This window comes from Camellia sinensis, chromosome 9 (genome assembly GCF_055761805.1).
Source record: "Camellia sinensis isolate YWXY chromosome 9, ASM5576180v1, whole genome shotgun sequence".
NCBI lineage: Eukaryota > Viridiplantae > Streptophyta > Magnoliopsida > Ericales > Theaceae > Camellia > Camellia sinensis.
Genome location: NC_138969.1, coordinates 5,144,542 through 5,161,975, shown reverse-complemented (window position 1 = coordinate 5,161,975; position 17,434 = coordinate 5,144,542). Strand labels below are relative to the sequence as shown.

Here is a 17,434-nt window from a genome sequence, read left to right as displayed (position 1 = left end):
CACCATTAGAGTTACTCTAACCTAAATAATCTCATTTGATAATCAAAGAATGTTCTTGTCTTTTTGATTTAGTGGTTGGCGTTCTAGGGATTCTTTGTTTATGTTGTTGTGCTCTGTTTAAGGGCCGATAACAGGGGACCAACTTTGTGTGCTGGTCCTATTTAAGTTTTTTTAAAAGGTTTTTTTTTTGGGGATATGTATTGAATTTAATTATTATATTTTTATCTATATATAATTTTCAATAGACGTAATTATGACATTACAGTTCGATCCGATTATCCCAACGATTGAATTAGTGAATCGTGAATTGTAAAGTAATCAAAGTGAAGCTCAACAGATACTAATATGTATCAGCAGGTTGTGTATGAGGATTCTAAAGAAGTTGAATTTTTTTATTCAGAGTCATGCTATTGCTGTTTGTTAAACTGCAAGAACCTTTGGCAAGGATGATAAGAGACTTTACGCTGGTGATTTCTTATATGCAGAGAGATAATGTTTGTATGAGAGGCTAATTATTCAGATTCTATTTTGGAAAATGGAAAGCCTCTGTGTTTGCCAGGAAAATGGAACAAATATTGTGTTCTAGAAGAAATAATGCAGGTTGGGTGGAGAAAGAATAATATAGTAGAACTTAATTTTGGAAATATGAAAGCGTAATTGAGGAGTATTAGCAAACTAAAACTTCCATATTTTGCTTGTAGAAATGATGGAGAGAGAAAAAGATGACAAAGTTCTTCCAATTTTTCATTATCTTCTTCATAAAAACATGCCATGGAGTCTGACATATTTTTTATATTTAACCAGATTTGGGAAAAGAAGGGGAAAAAAATAAAAACTAGAAAAAAGGAAACATCAAACCCTAATATGATCCTTTGATTTAACATTGCTTAATGTGGAAAAAAAGTCAAAATTTTGGAAAAAGAAAAATGGATAAGAACATTGAGAAGCCTTTGTTGACAATATCCAGTTATAATTTTCTTTCTTTTAGACAACAGAGCTGCTTTCAACTTCACATCTGCATCCTGTAATTTTTTTTTTTTTTTAATTTTTCTTCTTTTCTCCCTATCCTGTAAATTATGAGTTGCTGCTGCTATGCAGTTTTGAGAAAAGAAGATGCTGGAGAACGAGGCAAACCCTTATATCAGCAAGACAACTCGTTTGCCACGGAAGCGTTTTTATCGGGCACGAGCTCACAGCAATCCACTAAGTGACTCCCACTTCCCTGTGCCTATCTCCCCTTGCCATGTCGACTATTCCGTCCGTTTCCCTCAACTGTTTCCATCATCCGATCAAGTTGCCAATTCCAAGATGATCCTATTTGCAGATATCGGCTGTGGTTTTGGAGTACTCCTAATTAGTCTTTCAACCCTATTCCTTGACATCCTGATGATCGGGATGGAGCTGAGGGACAAAGTGACGGAGTATGTCAAGGAACGGGTTTTAGCTTTGAGGGTAGCACATCCTGGTCAGTACCAGAATGTATCAGTGGTTAGAACTAATTCCATGAAATACATTCCGAATTACTTTGAGAAAGGACAGTTATCGAAGATGTTTTTCCTGTTTCCTGATCCTCACTTTAAAGAGAAGAATCATAGGCGTCGTGTGATCAGCCCACACTTGCTAGATGAATATGGTTATGTTCTTGGAGTTGGCGGGATTATATATACGATTACCGACGTGGAAGAACTTGGGGAGTGGATGAAGGCTTGTTTGGAGGGGCACCCTATGTTTGAAGCTCTTACAGATGAAGAACTTGAAGCTGATCCAGTTGTGAAGCTCTTGAGTAGTGCCACTGAGGAAGGACAGATGGTTGCGCGGAATGCGGGACAAACTTTCCAAGCAGTTTTTAGACGCATTGTGCTGTTTGTTTGATCTGAGTAGCGCCATACCAAAAAAAAATAAATACAGAATCTTCATCCAGAATGATGTAGCAGCTTTAGGTCCTCTCATTTTAAAATCGAAAAAGCCCATCAGAATGGCTTCTATTTCCAAGAATGCCCTTGCCACATCATTTTTTAGATTAATTCTGTATAACAATTTTGTTTGTAGATCCTTTCCCCTTTGATTTTGATAGACACAAGTTAGGAACTATTATGTATAATGCTCTCCAATTTTGATAGTTCATGCCAATTCTGTAGCATGGTATAGTCTAAATCAATTTTCATGTTCATCTTCTAGACTCTTGAAACTCTAATTTGCAATGCTATTTTTTATGCAACCTATTTTTAAAAATCAAATTTACTTTTTGGTAAGCAGTCTTGATTTGTGCATAATAATATTCACATGCATTTTTGTATTGCATACATATTCATCTTCATAAATATATATTTGAAGCAGATGTGATTAGAACAGAAGACGGACATATGTACATGTAATTTTTTCAATTTTCTTGTTATCGAAAAAAAATTAATTTTCAAAATTTTTAACAAATATTTGGAGACTTTCAAAAGTAAACTTAAAAATCTGAAAATTTGCTAGTTGTGACAAATAATAATTCAACGCAATATCTTCTTTTGATTTTTCATTCAAGTACTTGGTGAAAATAAAGATGAAGACTAACTTAAACACATGAATAGACTTGTGAATTTAAAACTTGCACCTCAAATGAAGATGACCATTGCAAGCAGAGCAGTACTTTCAAGGAAAATTCTTCTTTTCATTTTCATTATTCAAGGCATGATATTGAAAAAGAAAAAAAATATATATATATACACTACAACAAAAAACAGAAATGGCGACCAAAACATGAAATTTCGTCGCTGAAAGTGCATGAAATGGCGACTAAATTGGAATTTGTCGCCGAAAAGCAGGTTTTTAGCGACTAAAAGGGTTTAGTCGCCGAACAGCATGTTTTTAGCGACTAAAAGGAAGTTTTGCCGCCTAATATAGGGTTTTCAGCGACTAAAGTTTGTTTAGTAGCCAAAAGTCACGGTTTTTAGCGACTAAAATAATTTAGTAGCGAAAAGGTATGGTTTTGGCGACTAAAAACAGGTTTAGTCGCTGATTATAGCAGTTTTGCCGACTAAAAACAATTTAGTCGCTCAAAGTGGGGGTTTTGCCGACGAAAATCCATTTTAGTCGCCCAAAGTAGTGGTTTTGGCGACGAAATTTCTGTTTTGCCTCCAAAAGTGCTGATTTTTAATTGAGAACTTGTTTTTTTAGCGACAAATAAATAATTAGTAGCCCAAAATAATACAATTAGCGACTAAAAAATGGTTTTAGTTGCCAAAAGTCGCCTAATTTTTTTTTAGTAAATAATTTATTTTTTGACAAAAATTATATTGAATTAAAAAAATTATATTTATAAATATTATTTTGTATTAATTGCGGTTAATATAGTATATAAATAATATATATTGCATATATGATCATGTGATGATGTACTGGCATAGTGGAGGGAGTGTTGTGTAAAGGGTTTGGGGTGTGCAAAGAGACGTCGCAAGTTCGAAACCTGTTGGGAGCAGCAGAGGCAAAATTTTTTTTTTTCTGAAAATACTTTCAGTGACTAAAGTGAATGGTCGCCAAAGGTATAAATAATAAAATAAAAATGAACTATTGGCGACTAACAGTTTAGTCGGCAAAGGTATAATTTCCAATAAAGAAATTGACTATTGGCGACGAAATCTTTAGTCGCTGAAGACATATATATTGGCGACTAACAGTGTTTTAGTCGCCAAAGGCATTCGCGACCGTTTATTGGCGACAACACGGGCGACTAAACTTTTTAGTCGGGAAAAGTGAAATTTTGACATTTGGTGACTAAAATAGTAATTGGAGAAAGTGAGAGAAGATAGAGATGAACGAATAGAGAGAGAGAGAGAGAGGCACAATTGTTTCTATAAATTGTATATGTCTATTACACAAAGAAGGCACTCTATTTATAGAGGATGCCTTGGATGCCTATGAACAATAACATAATGCTACACTAACATATGCACTAACATAATGCTACACTAACATATGCACTAACATAATGCTACACTAACATAATGCACTAACATAATGCTACACTAACATAATGCACTAACATAATGCTACACTAACATAATGACTACATAATGATACACTAATATACACTAACATCCCCCCGCAAACTCAAGGAGGGGAAGCATCAACCAAGTTGAGTTTGGAAACAAGATCATTGAAGCGGCCAGGAGGATGAGCCTTAGTGAAGATATCAGCGGGTTGATCGACGGAAGCGATAGGGAGAAGACGAACAGTACCACAGGTAACATGCTGGCGAATGAAATGACAATCAATCTCAATATGTTTGGTGCGATCATGAAAAACATCATTGTGAGCAATCTGAATGGCACTCTGATTGTCACAATAGAGAGGGGTAGGATCAGAAGAAGAAACACCCATATCAGCAAGGAGCCAGCGAAGCCAGAGAAGTTCCTGAGTAGTATCAGCAAGAGCTCGGTATTCAGCTTCGGTGCTAGAGCGGGCAGTGAGGGATTGTTTTTTGCTACGCCAAGCAAGAAGAGAGTCCCCTAAGAAGAAGCAGAATCCCGTGGTGGAGCGTCGATCCGTAGGATCCCCAGCCCAATCAGCATCGGAAAAGGCACGCAGTTCAAGAGAGGAGGAAGCAGAGAAGTGAAGACCATGGAACAGAGTGCCTTTGAGGTAGCGAAGGATGCGGAGTAGAGCAGTATAGTGGGGAGTGCGAGGAGCCGACATGTACTGACTGACAATGTGAACAGCATAGGCAATGTCAGGACGAGTTACTGTGAGATAGACAAGGCTGCCGACGAGTTGGCGATAAAGAGTAGCATCAGAGAGAAGAGTCCCATCGAGAGGAGTGAGACGAATCTGAGGATCAACTGGAGTAGAGGTAGTTTTGCAATCAGTCAGACCAGCACGAGCCAAAAGATCGGATGCATATTTGGCCTGGGACAAATAGGAACCAGTAGAATCATGAGAGACTTCAAGGCCTAAGAAGTAGTTAAGAGTACCAAGGTCCTTCATCTCAAACTGGCGGTGGAGAAACTGTTTGAGGTGGAGAATACCAGCTTCATCATTACCAGTGATAATCATATCATCCACATACAGAAGAAGAAGAGTGGTACCATGAGAAGTAGTCTGGATAAAAAGAGCAGAGTCATAGGAGCTAGAGGTGAACCCAAAATCATGAATGGTAGAACTGAACGTAGCAAACCAAGCACGAGGTGCTTGCTTGAGGCCATAGAGAGCACGCTGTAGTTTGCAAACCTGATGAGGGGGAAAAGTGGACCCAGGTGGAGGTTGCATGTAGACCTCCTCAATAAGATGACCATTGAGGAAAGCATTTTTGACATCCATCTGAAAGAGCCCCCAGTGGCGAGCAGCAGCAACAGCAAGTAAACTGCGAACAGAGGTTAGCCGAGCAACAGGAGAGAATGTCTCCTCATAATCAATACCATATTCCTGGTTGAAACCCTTGGCAACAAGACGAGCTTTGTAGCGTTCAATAGAGCCATCAGAATGTGTTTTGATTTTGTAAACCCATTTGCAGCCAATGGCAGTCTTGCCAGGAGGAAGATCAACAAGATCCCAAGTATGAGCTTTGTCCAAGGCCTGTAGTTCATCGGTCATAGCTTGCTGCCAAAGAGGATTAGTACAAGCCTCACGATAGGAGGTAGGTTCATAAGTAGAGAAGGCAGCAGATCCAACAATATAATCACGAAGATGGATAGGAGGTTGAGTGACCCGGCGTGGTCGACCCGTAGGAGGATCGGTGGGAGGAAGAACCGGTGGAGAAGGAGGTGTGGCAATAAGAGGTAGACCTTCAGGGAGAGCAGGCTGGACAGGATCAGGAGTGAGCAAGGGCGTCTCGATGGAGGAGGAACCTGTATCAAAATCAGCAGAGAAAAGATCGACAGAAGGATTAGTAAACAAGACAGTAGTGGAGAGTGCGGGTAAGTGAAAAGAGGATAGCGAGGAAAACATTTGGTGCTCCCAGAAAACGACATGGCGGGAGATACGAAGACGTTTAGAGAGAGGATCCCAACAGCGAAAGCCTTTATGTTCAATTCCATACCCAAGAAAGCAACAAAGACGAGAACGAGGTTCAAGCTTGGTGTGTTCATGGGATTGAAGTAGAACAAAGCAGGCAGAGCCAAAAACCCGGAGATTAGCGTAAGGAGGGGGAGTGCCATGCAGACGTTCAAAGGGAGTTTGATTATGGATGACAGGAGAAGGAGCACAGTTGATAGTGTAAACAGCAGTGAGGGCAGCTTCCCCCCAAAAGTTTTCAGGGCAGGAAGAAGAGAGAAGAAGGGCGCGAGTAGTGTCAAGAATATGCCTATGTTTCCGTTCAGCACGGCCATTTTGCTGGGACGTGCCAGCACAAGAACGATGAGGCAGTGTACCATGATGCTGAAGAAAGGAAAGGAAATCAGAATCCCGATATTCCATAGCATTGTCAGAGCGAAAAATTTTGATGGTTTTGGAAAATTGGGTGTGGACCATTTGGGCAAATCTATAATAAATGTGTTTAAGTTCAGACCTAGTTTTCATGAGAAAAAGCCAAGTAAACCGGGAAAAATCATCAATAAAGACAACAAAATAGCGGGATCCCCCCATAGTAGTAGTAGGGGAGGGCCCCAAATATCGGAATGGATAAGATCAAAAGGTGCAAGGGAAACTGAAGTACTTTTATTAAATGATAAAGCAGGTTGTTTGGCAAGTTGACAGGGGATACAATCGAAATTATCGGGAATTACATGACCCAACTGTCCACTAGAAACCAAAGACCGTAAGCGATTAACAGAAATATGCCCTAAACGACAATGCCAAAGATGAAAGGGAGATAATGAGGAAGTAGATGTAGGAGCAGCAATCGGAGGAGAGACAGGAACATGAAGGTGAATGAGTTCATAGAGACGTCCATGCTTACGGCCGATCCCAATAGTCTGCCCCGTCTGAGGGTCCTGTACCAAACAATTAGTAGCAGAAAATGTGACAGTTAGACCAAGTTCACATAATTGACCAATGGAAATAAGGTTTAAGGTAAGAGCAGGGATATGATAAACTTGAGGGATAGATAAAGAAGAGGTGGAAACAGTACCAACATGACGGACAGACATGAGGGAACCATCAGCAGTATGTATTGAGGGAATATGAGGAGATGAAGAGAAGGAAGAAAAGATAGTAGAACTGGAGGTCATATGATTACAACAGGCAGAGTCAAAATACCAAGAAGAGTTACCTGGGATTACAGACAAAGCAGTAGGAGGAGGTGTACCAGATGGGGAGAGAAGTTGTTTGAGCATGGCCTCTACATCCGTTGGAGAAAAGCGAGGGGTAGACGGAGCAGACGACTCAGAGAACCCCGCAGAGGTGACAGCATCAGTGTGGGGAGACTGATTCCCGGAAGCAGCAGCAGCAGTGGGATGAGGCTGATTCCTAGAAGCAGTAGTAGCAGTGTGATGAGACTGATTCCCGAAACGATGAAAGCTTCCCCGGGCAGAGCCACCGCGAGAGGAGTGGCTATTGGACGATGATCGGGATGGATTGCGAAAACAATCCTGTTGCAGATGACCAGGACCAAGTTTGTTGCAGTAGCGGCAGGATCTGACGGGGCAATTGACCAGGAGATGGGTTGAAGGAAGACCCCGATTCTGACAATAGAGGCAAGCAGTGGTCCGTTGGGTAAATGATGGCCGGTACGGAGGAGTGGCCAGAACAGAGTCCACATGATGAGTTTGAAGAGTACCGAGACGCGTCTCCTCTGATAGCAGCTCAGAAATTGCTTGTTCAAGAGTGGGCAATGGATGGCGATGAAGCAGAGAGGCACGTACGGGCTCAAAGGAGGAAGTAAGAGCCATAAGAAAATGCACCAACCTTTGCTGGTTGCGATAGATAGTAAATAAAACAGCATCTTCGGGGGTATGCCAAGTTGGTTCTGAAAGAGCAAGCTGATCCCAAACAGAGTACATTTGAGAAAGGAAGTCATTAATGGACTGAGTGGATTCTTGGCGCATGCGGTGAAGTTGGTTCTGAAGTTGATATTGGTGGGCAAGACCAGTAGTCTGGTATCGTTCTTTCAAGAAATCCCAGATGTCTTTTGCAGGAGTAGTTACAGAGTCAAGCTGAAAGCGACCAAACTGAAGACTGATGGATGTAACAGAGGTATTACGAAACCAGGTAATGATTTGGTAATTCTTACTGTCCCATTCCTCAAGTCGGTCTTCAAATGTAGCAGTAGGAACAGTAGTTTCATTAGTGTCACTGTTTTTCACCGGTTTAGTCACATCCCCGGTGACAATTTGCCAAAGCTTCTTCCCTTTTAGGAAGGAGGACATGGCTTGGGCCCACAGAACATAGTTTGAACCATTCAAAATAACGGAAATAGGATGGGAGGCATCATGACGATCCATAATACTAGTTGAATAGGGTTTAAAGTAATATGATAGACCTGTAGGAGCAAAATTAGGTAAAACAGAGTGTACCAGTGAGTCCGGAAGGTCGAAAATAACAAGGAAAGGTATGCTGGACAGAGATGATGTCAGCAAATATGTCAGCGGCGCACGTTAGCAGAGTGCAGGAAGGAACACTTTAGCAGGAAGCGGCAGTGCACGGTAGCGGCAGGCGGAGACGCGGCGCACGGTAGCGGATTCGGCGCACGCGGGTGCACAGTAGTGAAACAGCGCACGAGAGGCGCACAGTAGCAGGTGCGGCGTACGGGAGAGGCAGGGCTGACGTCAGCCGCGGGTCGTGTAGGCGCGTGTCGGAAGGGAGAAACAACGGATGGCGCGTGTGGGCGCGTGTGAGAGTGGTGGCGGAAATGGTGACGCGCAGTGGACACTTGGCGGCGCGTGTGGGCGCGTGAAAGGTTTTCTGAGGCCGGGCTTGGTGCCGTTGGAATCGTGAGGAAATTCCGAGTGGTTTGATGTAGTGCCGCTGTGGATGGGACTAAACACCAAAATCGCAAATTGCCATAAATGTAACACTGTGCTCTGATACCATGAAATAATAATTGGAGAAAGTGAGAGAAGATAGAGATGAGCGAATAGAGAGAGAGAGAGAGGCACAATTGTTTCTATAAATTGTATATGTCTATTACACAAAGAAGGCACTCTATTTATAGAGGATGCCTTGGATGCCTATGAACAATAACATAATGCTACACTAACATAATGCTACACTAACATATGCACTAACATAATGCTACACTAACATAATGCACTAACATAATGCTACACTAACATAATGCACTAACATAATGCTACACTAACATAATGACTACATAATGATACACTAATATACACTAACATCTACAAAGGTGAGAAGAGAGCATGAGTGTAAGAGAGTAGAGAGTGTGTGAGTTGAGTGAGAGAGGTATCCTCCTCTATTGTAATCTTTATTTGTTTTAGCGGAAATCTCTTGTTTTCTCCGTGAATATAGGCATTGAGACCGAATCACGTAAATCTTATGTGTCATTATTGTGTAGTTTATTTTGGTAGTTTAAGTGGGTTGGCCTTAAAACCCAACATGCATTGCATACATATTCATTTTCATAAATATAAATTTGAAGCAGATGTGATTAAAATAGAATGTACGCATGTATAAATAATTTTCTCAATTTTCTTGTCATCGAAAAAATTAATTTTCAAAATTTGTAACAAATAAGAAAATGATGACTTTTAAAAGTAACTTAAAAATATGAAAGTCTGCTAGTTGTGACAAATAATACTTCAACGACAAAAATCTTCTTTTGATTTTTCATTCAAGTACTTGCAAAAAATGAAGATGAAGACTTTTTAAAACACATTACTAATTTGAATCCTGCACCTCAAATGAAGACGACAATTGCAAGCAGAGCAGTACTTTCAAGGAAAATTCTTCTTTTCATTTCATTCAACGCATATTAAAAAAAGAAAAAAAAAATTATATATATAATCTATATGAAGAAATAAGATTTTTTTTATTTTTTTTTATTTTATAGATACAATTGATTTTTGTATATTATGTGCCTAACTCTATAATTACTTTTAATGTACCTAATAGGTAAATATTAGATATAATGTGATACACGTGATTATATCAATCTTATTTTGTGATGGAAAACACAACATATTTAGATAATTGGAGAGACAAGACTTGACCACTTAATCCACATTTATGATATTTTTTGCATGGAAACAAATTTTTTTTGTTCACCCCTCCTTACCTATGGGATTTAAACATATCAAGGCACATTTTTGGTGAAAATAACATTACAATGTATAAATTAATCTTCTATTAAATAGATTATTTGTGTCAATTTGGTATAAAGCGACACTAATCTAAATCATTTATTATTTGTGTTGAGGTGACACGTCATAATTATATCTGAATTAGAAAAAATGATCCATTATAATTTACTAATGCTTCAGGTTATAGCATACTCTAAACTATATAATTGCAACGTATCCCTTTTCTTCATTTTTAAAGAGTTTTTAATGTGTTATGGTTTTTCACATTAATATTGTTAATGTACATTGTATAATTTACCATCACCTACCACACACTTACCATCACCTACCACACACTCACCTACTACACTCACCTACCACCACCATCCACAACACCTACATCTATATAAGGAACCATTTGTAATAGACAGAAAATCATCAATACAATCAATCAATAATATCAATAGATACATTTATTCTGTATTTCTCTCTTCATACATTGAATTTGTCATGGTATCAGAGCGGGTTTAGAACCTAATATTTTCGCTTCCCCGGCGGGCGGCAACCTCACCTTAGCCGCCCGCCGGACCTCAATCTAGTCCACTAAAATTCCCTACACATACCTTCATTCTTCTTCACCACCTCGCCAAAGCAAACCCAAAATCCCTCTGGGAAATTTCGTCGAACACCATGTCTGCAACAATGATGGTTCAAAACACACACAGAGCACCCACCATGCTTCCATCTCCCTCTCCTCATCATCAATCACCGCCGCTGCTGTAGGCCCTGCTCCACTCATGGTGCATCCAAAAGCCCCAGCCTCCATCCACCATCTTATCCGACGGCCTCTACGACAGCTAGAAGTGGCTCTGCCCTTTGCGCTGGATCAGCGAGCTCGCACGGCCTACGCACCTCATGTCTGTCACCGGAAGCCTCGCCACTGCTTCCAGCCGTGACTGCTCACTACCGAGCCACCACCGCACCGCTGAGAGTTCATCGGCCTCGACCATCACCGCCGCGAGGTAGAAATCAAGGTGGAAGTAATCCTTATCACGGAGGTGCAGTGGCACGGGGTACATCACCATCGTCATCCTACCGAGCACCGCCACCGGCACCATTACCTCCACCACCTCCTCCTCCTGTCATGTATCCACCTTATGGGTACGCAGCTTCCTCACCAGATTATGGGTACCCTAGCCAGCAAAGCACACGTCCTCGTGTTTCCTTATCCTGCGCCACAGCACATGATGCCCCTCCTGGACCTTACCACCCAACTGGCCACACGTGGATTCACCATCACCATACTGGTCGCGCCTACTGCCCTAGCCAGGAAAGATTCCTATACATAACACACCCCAGACACATGCATCCAGCCATGCACGGGTTCTTTCTCTCTCTCTCTCTCTCTGCAAGTTCAACCAGCCTTCCATGGCTCCCTCCCTACGTTTCTATCAGAAGATGATATGGATGATTCTTGTACCACCACTATTTCTACTCAGCCAAATTTGTCTGACATTTTATCATATTCACATACACACACACAACACCCACGTGATTTCCCACTTTTCTTTTCTTTACAAGGGCCACCCACACACACACACACACACACACACACACACAAAACCCACTTTTATTTTATTATCTACTTCACATACCCACCATGCTCCCTTTCTTTTTCTTTTTTATTATCCACCCATTCTTCCAAATCCATGTGCTCACTGACCAAAAAAAAAAAAAAAAAAAAAAAAAAAAAAAAAAAAAACAAACAAACAAACATAATCATCACTTCCACCACATCTTTCCCATACCCACTATTTTTTAAAACCCATCTTTTCCCCTACCCCATATATATATATATATATATATATCTCTTTTTTTTTTATTATTTTCTTTTATTTTATTGTTTTTGTTTTGTAAAGAGGGGCACACGTCAACTCAAACATACAACCAAAAAAAAAAAAAAAACAATTTACAAATTTGCCCAACACTCATATTTTATTCATATCAGGGGCTCACCCCGATCACCATTTTACATCAAAAAAAAAAAAAAAAAAAACAAACAAACAAACAAACAACAACCACAACAAACAAAACAATTTGTTTTTTTTTCTGCAGCCGGCCACCAACCGACCACACTTCTTCGCCTATTCCGCCGGCCTTTTCTTCTTGCCTCCGTCCTGGGCGGCCCTTGCCGGTGTTGCCTCCATATTTCCCACTCCACTGGGCAATATCACTACTCCCTGCTCCTCCACTGCAGCATATGGCGGACCTCCAAATCGGAACATCACGGTGGCCTTCCGCTTCAGCTCCTTGTTTTCTGCCCTTAGCACGCTTATATCTGCTCGCGCATCCTTATACATGCGTTGGAGCAGAGCCAGCTGGGAGTTTAACTGCTGCACCTCATTTGCCCTACTCTGCAGCCGGTTCGACAAGTTTGTCACCGCAGTCATGATTTCCACACATGACTTCAATGTATACTGATTGGCTTCCACATCCGACTGCACTGCCATTCTTTGCTCCACAGACCGCATCGGAAAGTTCAACGGAGCAAACCCTGGGGCGCCTGGTTGAGGTTCACGGGACACCGCACCCGTTATCTCTCTTGTTGACTCGTTGAGGTCGGGAAAGAGAGTCAGCAGACCACGGGACGACGAAGCCATCTCTCGCAACAGAGTGTTACAGACTATCTCTCTCAGCACAACGAAGCGTTTTTTTCAGAGGTTTTTCTTCGTAAGTTGTTTGTCTTCTGCCTCGGCCTCAGGCTCCATCTTGGTTAAATAGCCGAGGCAGCCACGCGCATCGCGCGCCTCTGACGCCAGACAAACGGGCACGCCAGCCAAGGCACTCACGTGCCTCGCCATCATATCTGGCACGCCTTTTGATGCATCGGGCACGCCTTTTGATGGCACGCCTTTTGACAGATTGAGCACACCTTTTGAGGGCACGACTTTTGAGGGCTCAATATCTACATCCATGTATATTTTTTGGGCAGCCTATATACACACTCATGCAGTGTCTTCTATACCGGTCGGCTTTATCAATCCCTTTGTTTCAACCTCAAATAGGTTTCTATCTTTACACCTATTTGAGTTTGAGGGGGGGGTTATACACAGTATCATGTATAAGTCGCTCATGGCGCACTGTGCACCACCACAACTTCTGCTACACCGGTCCGACATGACCCCGTAAACTGTCTGCTACAACGGTCCGACATGACCCCGTAAACTGTCTGCTACAACGGTCCGACACGACCATACCGTGTCTTCTACAACGGTCTGACACAACCATACAGTGTCTCCTATCCCATTTTTAATTTTATTTGTCAGCTTATTTTTCTGTTTTGTTACTCTCTCCAAACTCAAGTTGGCTAGTACCTATCCTCCTTGGGTTTGAGGGGGGCTGTTAATGTACATTGTATAATTTACCATCACCTACCACACACTCACCTACTACACTCACCTACCACCACCATCCACAACACCTACATCTATATAAGGAACCATTTGTAATAGACAGAAAATCATCAATACAATCAATCAATAATATCAATAGATACATTTATTCTGTATTTCTCTCTTCATACATTGAATTTGTCAAATATAAGCCATTTTACACATGTAGAACGTAAGCCATTCATATATTTATACAATTTTACACTGTTTGATCTAGAATCTTAAAGTAACTTTAACATAGTTTGCTAAGTTTTGAACTCTAAATTTGTCCAATAAATAGATTTCTTGAAGAGAAAATAACAGTTAACTTATTTTTCTATTTATATAAAAAAAATCCATAAATACATAATATTTTTGTAACAAATTAATGTATACTAAATAAATCATGTTTATTTAAAAATTCAAATACAACTCGTGCATAGTGCAGATGAAAAACTAGTTCGAGGTATACTTTTCATAGTATTAATATGCCGCGTAGAAAATTGTAATCTTTATAATGAAGTTCAACAATTGATGTGCATGTGTGTCGTATGTGCAATTGTGTTGTGTGTACTCCCTTCGTCCTAAATTGATAATCCTTTTTAAAAATTCAAACTTTTTAAGGAGACATAATTATTATATTTTGAATTCAAATTTTAAAGAATAAAATTACAAAAATATCTTTCTATTCTCATTTTTAAATACATTTATAATTACTTTATAAGGGATAATTTTTTTTAAATTTAAAAATTTTGACTTTTCAAAGTGAATATATATTTTAAAATAATAAAAAATAAAATAATAGACCAATAAAATAGAACGGAGAGACTATGTATTTATCAATTTATTATATTTTTCATTCTAAAATTGTGGTGGATATTTTTTACATTTAATATTATTCATGGATTTCATTTTCATTCTCGTGCAAGAATAGTAGAGACTTGCGGTCAATTATGACAACTAGAAATCTCCAAACTTCTACGTAAACATTTTACATAGGGTATGACAACTGGAATTCCACGTAAACATTTTACATAGAGTGAGGGAAATGTTTATGAATAAAAGAAATAACGGAAATTATAAATATACGTTTTGAGATTTGATTAAAATACAAATTGTCTCTAGTAGTTTTAGAAGAGGTTTCTAATTTTATGATAAATCGTCGCTTTTATTAATAAATCATCTAGTAATTAACATTTTTTAATGATATTAAAAACATTTCAATTAATAATTTAGGTAATTTTATTATTGTATAGCAGAGTAATTATGAATTTTATTTTTTTAATTAATTCTATTAAATAAAAAATTATAACAATAAATATTTATAATTTTCCAAACTACAAGAGATAATCTGTATTTTAAGCAAATCTCAGAAAGTATATTTGTAATTTATCATAAGAAATATATATAAACTTAGAAACTACAGAGTTTAAAAAAAAAAAAAACCATAGCTTTACAGAAAAACTCTTCCTCCTCCCTCCTCCCCTCTGCCTCCTCCTGGCGCTGCAGTTGCTTCTATGGCTGACAAAAACATCGGCGCAATCTTATGCGAAGCCTGGTTGTCAAGAATACTGCGGAGATGTTAGAATTCCATATCCTTTTGCTTCAGTATAGATTATGATAAATATATATTATTACTAGGATGGGAAGATAAGGTATAGTATTTTGCTTCAGTATATTTCTTAAAATTACTCCTTCTATCTGACATTTCTTCTGATTTTTTCTATTTCTATTTTTATTGTGATTGATTTTTACACTATTTTTCTTGCAATTAATTTGATTTTGATTTATTGTGGTGTCCACCATTATTTTTTATTGGTGGAGAAAATTTATCATCAAATGTATTTGTTATTTGTTAACAGGCTGGTGGGTTTGAATTTCTGGTGGGTTTGAATTTGTAATTTTTGATAAGTTTCCACATGAATTAAAATTATGTTATTTCTATCGATAATTAATACGCACATGACCTATTAAAAAATAAGGGTAAATTATATTTACACCCTTGGAGATTTGAGTTTAATATATATCACTTTTGACGTTTGAAGAATTATACTAATTCCCCTGTCATTATAAATATTTAGACGGAATTAACGTTGGTATCAAAAAGACATTGAATTCATATATTTTCTCTTTTCATACTTGGCTTTGCTTTACTTTTTCTTTTCTTTTTTTCTTTCCTTTACTTTACTTTTTTTTTTTAAAATGTGATTTTCTCTATTTTTCTATTAGGAGTTGTTGCCTTTTATATAAGTAAGAGGGTTTGTGAAATGAGACTATTAACTACAGGAGTATGAATGTAATTTCTATAACGTCAAGGGGTGAGATGTAATCGGACCCAATCTCAAGGGGTGTCAATGTAATTTACCCGAATAATTAATACTAAAATAATTAGTTTGTTTTGACATGTTATAGTTTGGGCTCAGCTTCTGGATTAAATAGTATTGTTTTGGTTCGTGAAATCTGTTGCCGTCTGAATGATGTGAACTGTTCATATTTTGAATCACAACGTGTAAATCATTCATGAAAAAAATCAAATTAATCTAATAATCGTAATCACGTTAATTCATTTCATTTATTTCTTAAAAAATAAATGATCAAGTTTTTAATATTATTTGTCATTTATATTTTGTCATGAGCTAACATAATTATAATAATTTAATTTTTTTTCATGAATAATTTATATATCGTGGTCTAAAAAGAAAAAAAACTCAAATCATTGAGATGAGACCCGTAACAAATTCCCATAGCGAGCCCTGCTGGAGACCCCCAGCAGGGAAGGACCCCCAGCACCCCCACCTCCACGTGGGGGGCTGGCAATGGCCAAAAACTTAAAAAAAAAAAAAAAAAAAAAATTGTTTTTTTTTGGACCAATCAGTGAGGACCCCCAGTACCCCCACTGGGGGTCTCAAGCTTTATTCTTCCCATAGCCCAAACAACACAATCCAATCGAAGCTTATTTTTTGGGTGTTACTTTTCTAATTGCCTTCATAATGGCTAAAGTGAGTTTTTTTTAAAGGGAAATAGATATTTCCACCGAGTTAAAGTTTTTCTAGCAAAATAGGTTTTTCAACCAATAAAGTGGTTGTGAGAAAAATCAGAAGAATTATATGTTTATTTTTAAATGTGAGTGATTAAATCGTACCTTTTTTTTAATGGTTAAAATATTTTTTTTTGGTAATTTTACTTGTTGAAAATAGAGGAACAGTTTATATTGAAAATAAATTAAAATATTAAAATTTAAATTGATAAAATAAAAAACTTATGATTGATTTTATTATAAAAGTCAAACCTTAGGATTTTTTTTGTAATTTTTCTATTTAATTTTTTACTTTTTTAAAGCCAAAAAAATTAGTTTAAAAAATAAAAAAATAAAAGTAGTTGCCATTTTCGTACAATTTGTTTGTGTCTACTGACCGGACAAAGGAAGGTGCATTTGTGCTTCGATGAACCCAACCCAGCAACCTTATGTGATGCGGGTGGCCCACTTTGCTTTTGACCCAGCCCATGGCTCAATAATTAAACTTCCATAATGATTGGTGGGCGGAGAAGTATTTGATTTGGAAAATTCTAAATATACCCAAAAAAAACAAAAATAAAAATAAGAATGAAGTAATAATATCATTATTGTAAATAAATCTATCTTCAATGGTGTTTTATTTTACAACAATGCTAGGTGGTCCGAATTTTCTTGACTCGAAATACCAAAAACGATGTCGTTTTAACTGTAAAATTACGTCGTTTTAATACATTCTAACCATTCGAACTATTCAAATCACACAAATTCCACCCACCAAACAATTTTCTTTATTTTAAAGTGAAATATCCATAATCAACCATTATATAAAT

At 38.3% G+C, this 17,434-nt stretch overlaps 1 pseudogene across 1 annotated transcript; it reads left to right on the top strand.

The window, feature by feature from the left end:
- Window positions 1–583: 583 nt before the first annotated feature.
- Window positions 584–2,177, top strand: LOC114261583 (tRNA (guanine-N(7)-)-methyltransferase pseudogene; annotated as a pseudogene). Its single transcript, XR_014339338.1, has one exon. The product of XR_014339338.1 is annotated as a tRNA (guanine-N(7)-)-methyltransferase pseudogene (transcript).
- The last annotated feature ends 15,257 nt before the right edge of the window (window positions 2,178–17,434 follow it).